The sequence below is a fragment of the Colletes latitarsis genome, unplaced genomic scaffold, assembly GCF_051014445.1.
Source record: "Colletes latitarsis isolate SP2378_abdomen unplaced genomic scaffold, iyColLati1 scaffold0018, whole genome shotgun sequence".
In the NCBI taxonomy this organism is placed as follows: Eukaryota; Metazoa; Arthropoda; class Insecta; order Hymenoptera; family Colletidae; genus Colletes; species Colletes latitarsis.
In genome coordinates this window covers 7,746,845-7,753,552 of record NW_027488369.1, presented here as the reverse complement: position 1 = coordinate 7,753,552, position 6,708 = coordinate 7,746,845, and positions in this window count along the sequence as shown.

Genomic DNA, 6,708 nt, shown 5'->3' with positions numbered 1-6,708 from the left:
ATCACCGGCGTAATCCTATAAAATATTAATCGCAGCCGGGTTTAATTGACCGTTTCGGTGTGGAACCACATTACTACGGGATCAAAATCTGAAAAATCACAGGATTTGGACAACAAGTACGCGAAAAACGCGAAAGTATGTGCTAGATGATGGCAAATACCAGACTTAACCCAGACATAACCGGCGATATCCTCTATAATATTAATCGCAAACAGGTTTAATTGACAGCTTCGGTGTGGTACCACACTACGACGGGATACAATCCACAAAAAAACCCAGGATCTGGCCAACAACTATGAGAATAGCGAAAGTATGAGCCAGATGGGGGCAAATCCCAGACGTAACCGAGACATAACCAGCGTTATCCTCTAAAATATTAATCGCAACCAGGTTTAATTGACTGTTTCGGTGTGGTACCGCATTACTACGTGATCCAAACCAGAAGGAGGCCAGGATCTGGCCAACAAGTATGCGAAAAACGCGAAACTACGAGCCAGATGAGGACAAATCCCAGACCTACCCGAGACATAACCGGCGTTATCCTCTAAAATATTAATCTCAACCAGGTTTAATTGACTGTTTCGTTGTGGAACCACATTACTACGGGATCCAAACCTGAGAAAACCCAGGATCTGGCCAACAGGTATGCGAAAAATGCGAAAGTATGAACCAGATGATTGCAAATACTAGGACTAACCCAGACATAACCAGCGTTATCCTCTAAAATATTAATCGCAACCAGGTTTAATTGACTGTTTCGGTGTGGTACCGCATTACTACGTGAACCAAACCAGAGAAAGGCCAGGATCTGGCCAACAAGGAAGAGAAAAATACGAAAGTATGAGCCAGATGATTGCAAATACCAGAACTATCCCAGACATAACCAGCGTTATCCTCTAAAATACTAATCGGAACCAGCTTTTATTGACTGTTTCAGTGTGGTACCAAATTACTACGTGATCCAAACCAGAAAAAGGCCAGGATCTGGCCAAAAAGTATGCGAAACATGCGAAAGCCAGATGAGGACGAATGCCAGACCTAACCGAGACATAACCGGCGTTATCCTCTAAAATATTAATCGCAACCAGGTTTAATTGACTGTTTCGGTGTGGTACCACATTACTACAGGACCCAAACCAGAAAAAACCCAGGATCTGGCCAACAACAATGCGGAAAACGCGAAAGTACGAGCCAGATGAGGACAAATGCCAGACCTAACCGAGACATAACCGGCGTTATCCTCTGAAATATTAATCGCAACCAGGTTTAATTGACTGTTTCGGTGTGGTACCGCATTACTACGGGATCCAAACCAGAAAAAACCCAGGATCTGGCCAACAACAATGCGGAAAACGCGAAAGTATGAGCCAGATGATTGCAAATACCAGAACTAACACAGGCATATCCAGCGTTATCCTCTAAAATACTAATCGGAACCAGCTTTAATTGACAGTGTGGTACCACATTACTACGTGATCCAAACCAGAAAAAGCCCAGCATCTGGCCAACAAGTATGCGAAAAGTGCGAAAGTACGAGGCAGATGAGGGCAAAGCCCAGACCTAACCGTGACATAACCGGCGTTATCCTCTAAAATATTAATCGCAACCAGGTTTAATTGACCGTTTCGGTTTGGAACCACATTACTACGGGATCAAAACCTGAAAAATCCCAGGATTTGGCCAACAAGTATGCGAAAAACGCGAATGTAGGAGCCTGATGATTGCAAATACCAGAACTAACCCAGATATAACCAGCGTTATCCTCTAAAATACTAATCGGAACCAGCTTCTATTGACTGTTTCAGTGTGGTGCCACATTACTACGTGATCCAAACCAGAAAAAGGCCAGGAACTGGCCAACAGGTATGCGAAAAACGCGAAAGTACGAGGCAGATGAGGGCAAAGCCCTGACCTAACCGTGACATAACCGGCGTTATCCTCTAAAATATTAATCGCAACCAGGTTTAATTGACCGTTTCGGTGTGGAACCACATTACTACGGGATCAAAACCTGAAAAATCCCAGGATTTGGCCAACAAGTATGCGAAAAACGCGAATGTAGGAGCCAGATGATTGCAAATACCACAACTAACCCAGATATAACCAGCGTTATCCTCTAAAATACTAATCGGAACCAGCTTCTATTGACTGTTTCAGTGTGGTGCCACATTACTACGTGATCCAAACCAGAAAAAGGCCAGGAACTGGCCAACAGGTATGCGAAAAATGCGAAAGTATGAGCCAGATGATTGCAAATACTAGGAATAACCCAGACATAACCAGCGTTATCCTCTAAAATATTAATCGCAACCAGGTTTAATTGACTGTATCGGTGTGGAACCACATTACTACGGGATCCAAACCAGAAAAAACCCAGGATCTGGCCAACAACTATGAGAAAAATGCGAAAGTATGAGCCAGATGAATGCAAATCCCAGACCTAACCCTGACATAACCAGCGTTATCCACTAAAATACGAATCGGAACATGCTTTTAATGACTGTTTCAGTGTGGTAACACATTACTACGTGATCCAAACCAGAAACATCCCAGGATCGGGCCAACAAGAATGCGAAAAATGCGAAAGTACGAGTCAGATGAGGGAAAATCCCAGACCTAACCGAGACGTAACCGGCGTTATCCCCTAAAATATTAATCGCAACCAGGTTTAATTGACTGTATCGGTGTGGAACCACATTACTATGGGATCCAAACCAGAAAAAACCCAGGATCTGGCCAACAAGTTGGGAAAAATGCGAAAGTACGATCCAAATGAGGGCAAATCCTAGACCTAACCGAGACATAACCGGCGCTATGCTCTAAAATATTAATCGCAACCAGGTATAATTGACTGTTTCGGTGTGGTACCGCATTGCTACGATGATCCAAACCAGAAAGAGGCCAGGATCTGGCTAACAAGTATGCGAAAGATGCGAAAGTACGAGCCAGATGGGGCAAATCCCTGACCAAACCGAGACATAACCGGCGTTACCCTGCAAAATATTAATCGCAACCAGGTTTAATTGACTGTTTCGTTGAGGAACCACATTACTACGGGATCCAAACCTGAGAAAACCCAGGATCTGGCCAACAGGTATGCGAAAAATGCGAAAGTATGAGCCAGATGATTGCAAATACTAGGACTAACCCAGACATAACCGGCGTTATCCTTTAAAATATTAATCGCAACCAGGTTCAATTGACTGTTTCGGTGTGGAACCACATTACTACGGGATCCAAACCAGAAAAAACCCAGGATCTGTTCAACAACTAAGAGAAAAATGCGAAAGTACGAGCCAGATGGGGGCAAATCCCAGACGTCACCGAGACATAACCAGCGTTATCCTCTAAAATATTAATCGCAACCAGGTTTAATTGACTGTTTCGGTGTGGTGCCGCATTACTACGTGATCCAAACCAGAAAGAGGCCAGGATCTGGCCAACAAGTATGCGAAAAACGTGAAACTACGAGCCAGATGAGGACAAATCCCAGACCTACCCGAGACATAACCGGCGTTATCCTCTAAAATAATAATCTCAACCAGGTTTAATTGACTGTTTCTTTGTGGAACCACATTACTACGGGATCCAAACCAGAAAAAACCCAGGATCTGGCCAACAAGTATGCCAAAAATGCGAAAGTATGAGCCAGATGATTGCAAGTACCAGAACTAACCCAGACATAACCGGCGAGATCCCCTAAAATATTAATCGTAACCAGGTTTAATTGACTGTTTCGGTGTGGTACCGCATTACTACGTGATCCAAACCAGAGAAAGGCCAGGATCTGGCCAACAAGGATGAGAAAAATGCGAATATATGATCCAGATGATTGCAAATACCAGACCAAACCGAGACATACCGGCGTTATCCTCTAAAATATTAATCGCAACCAGGTTTAATTAATTGTTTCAGTGTGGTACCACATTACTACGTGATCCAAATCAGAAAAAGCCCAGGATCTGGCCAACAAGTATGCGAAAAATGCGAAAGTACGATCCAGATGAGGGCAAATCCCAGACCTAACAGAGACATAACCGGCTTTATCCTCTAAAATATTTATCGTAACCAGATTTAATTGACTGTTTCGGTGTGGAACCACATTACTACGTGATCCAAGCCAGATAAAGCCCAGGATCTGGCCAACAAGTATGAGAAAAATGCGAAAGTTCGAGCCAGATGAGGGCAAATACCAGACCTAACCCTGACAAAACCGGCGTTATCCCCTAAAATATTAACCGCAACCAGGTATAAATGACTGTTTCGGTGTGGTACCGCATTGCTACGATGATCCAAACCAGAAAAAACCCAGGATCTGGCCAACAAGTATGCGAAAAATGCGAAAGTACGATCCAGATGAGGGCAAATCCCAGACCTAACAGAGACATAACCGGCTTTATCCTCTAAAATATTTATCGCAACCAGATTTAATTGACTGTTTCGGTGTTGTACCGCATTACTACGTGATCCAAACCAGAAAGAGGCCTGGATCTGGCCAACAAGAATGCGAAAAATGCGAAAGTACGAGCCAGATGTGGGCAAATCCCAGACCTACCCGAGACATAACCGGCGTTATCCTCTATGATATTAATCGCAACCAGGTTTAATTGACTGTTTCAGTGTGGTGCCACATTACTACGTGATCCAAACCAGAAAAAGCCCAGGATCTGGCCGACAAGTATGCGAAAAACGCGAAAGTATATGCCAGATGATAGCATATACCAGAACTAATCCAGACATAACCAGCGTTATCCTCTAAAATACTAATCGGAACCAGCTTCTATTGGCCGTTTCAGTGTGGTACCACATTACTACGTGATCCGAACCAGAAAAATGCTAGGATCAGGCCATCAAGTAAGCGAAAAACGCGAAAGTATGAGCCAGATGATTGCAAATACCAGAACTAACACAGACATAACCAGCGTTATCCTCTAAAATATTAATCGCAACCAGGTTTACTTGACAGTTTCAGTGTAGTACCACATTACTACGTGATCCAAACCAGAAAAAGCCGAGGATCTGGCCAACAAGTATGCGAAAAACGCGAAAGTATGTGCCAGATGATAGCAAATACGAGAACTAACCCAGACGTAACCAGCGTTATCCTCTAAGGTACACATCGGAACCAGCTTCTATTGACTGTTTCAGTATGGTACCACATTACTACGTGATCCAAACCAGAAAATGGCCAGGGTCTGGCCAACAAGTGTGCGAAAAACGCGAAAGTATGAGCCAGATGATTGCAAATACCAGAACTAACACAGACATAACCGGCGTTATCCTGTAAAATACTAATCGGAACCAGCTTTTATTGACTGTTTCGGTGTGGTACCGCATTACTACGTGATCCAAACCAGAAAAAGCCCAGGATCTGGCCAACAAGTATGCGAAAAACGCGAATATATGAGCCAGATGATTGCAAATACCAGAACTAACCCTGACATATCCAGCGTTATCCACTAAAATACGCATCGGAACATGGTTTTAATGACTGTTTCAGTGTGGTACCACATTACTACGTGATCCAAACCAGAAAAAGCCCAGGATCGGGCCAACAAGAATGCGAAAAATGCGAAAGTACGAGCCTGATGAGGGAAAATCCCAGACCTAACCGAGACGTAACCGGCGTTATCCTCTAAAATATTTATCGCAACCAGGTTTAATTGGCTGTTTCGGTGTGGTACCGCATTACTACGTGATCCAAACCGTAAAAAGGCTAGGATCAGGCCAACAAGTAAGCGAAAAATGCGAAAGTACGAGCGAGATGGGGGCAAATACCAGACCTAACCTAGACATAACCGGCGTTATCTTCCAAAATATTAATCGCAACCAGGTTTAATTGACTGTTTCGGTGTGGAACCACATTGCGATGGGATCCAAACCAGAAAAAACCGAGGATCTGGCCAAGAAGTATGCGTAAAACGCGAAAGTATGAGCCAGATGAGGACGAATGCCAGACCTAACCGAGACATAACCGGCGTTATCCTCTAAAATATTAATCGCAACCAGGTTTAATTGACTGTTTCGGTGTGGTACCACATTACTACGGGATCCAAACCAGAAAAAACCCAGGATCTGGCCAACAACAATGCGGAAAACGCGAAAGTATGAGCCAGATGATTGCAAATACCAGAACTATCCCAGACATAACCAGCGTTATCCTCTAAAATACTAATCGGAACCAGCTTTTATTGACTGTTTCAGTGTGGTACCAAATTACTACGTCATCCAAACCAGAAAAAGGCCAGGATCAGCCAAAAAGTATGCGAAACATGCGAAAGCCAGATGAGGACAAATCCCGGACCTAACCGAGACATAACCGGCGTTATCCTCTAAAATATTAATCGCAACCAGGTTTAATTGACTGTTTCGGTGTGGTACCACATTACTACGGGATCCAAACCAGAAAAAACCCAGGATCTGGCCAACAACAATGCGGAAAACGCGAAAGTATGAGCCAGATGATTGCAAATACCAGAACTAACACAGACATATCCAGCGTTATCCTCTAAAGTACTAATCGGAACCAGCTTTAATTGACAGTGTGGTACCACATTACTACGTGATCCAAACCAGAAAAAGCCCAGGATCTGGCCAACAAGTATGCGAAAAGTGCGAAAGTACGAGGCAGATGAGGGCAAAGCCCAGACCAAACCGTGACATAACCGGCGTTATCCTCTAAAATATTAATCGCAACCAGGTTTAATT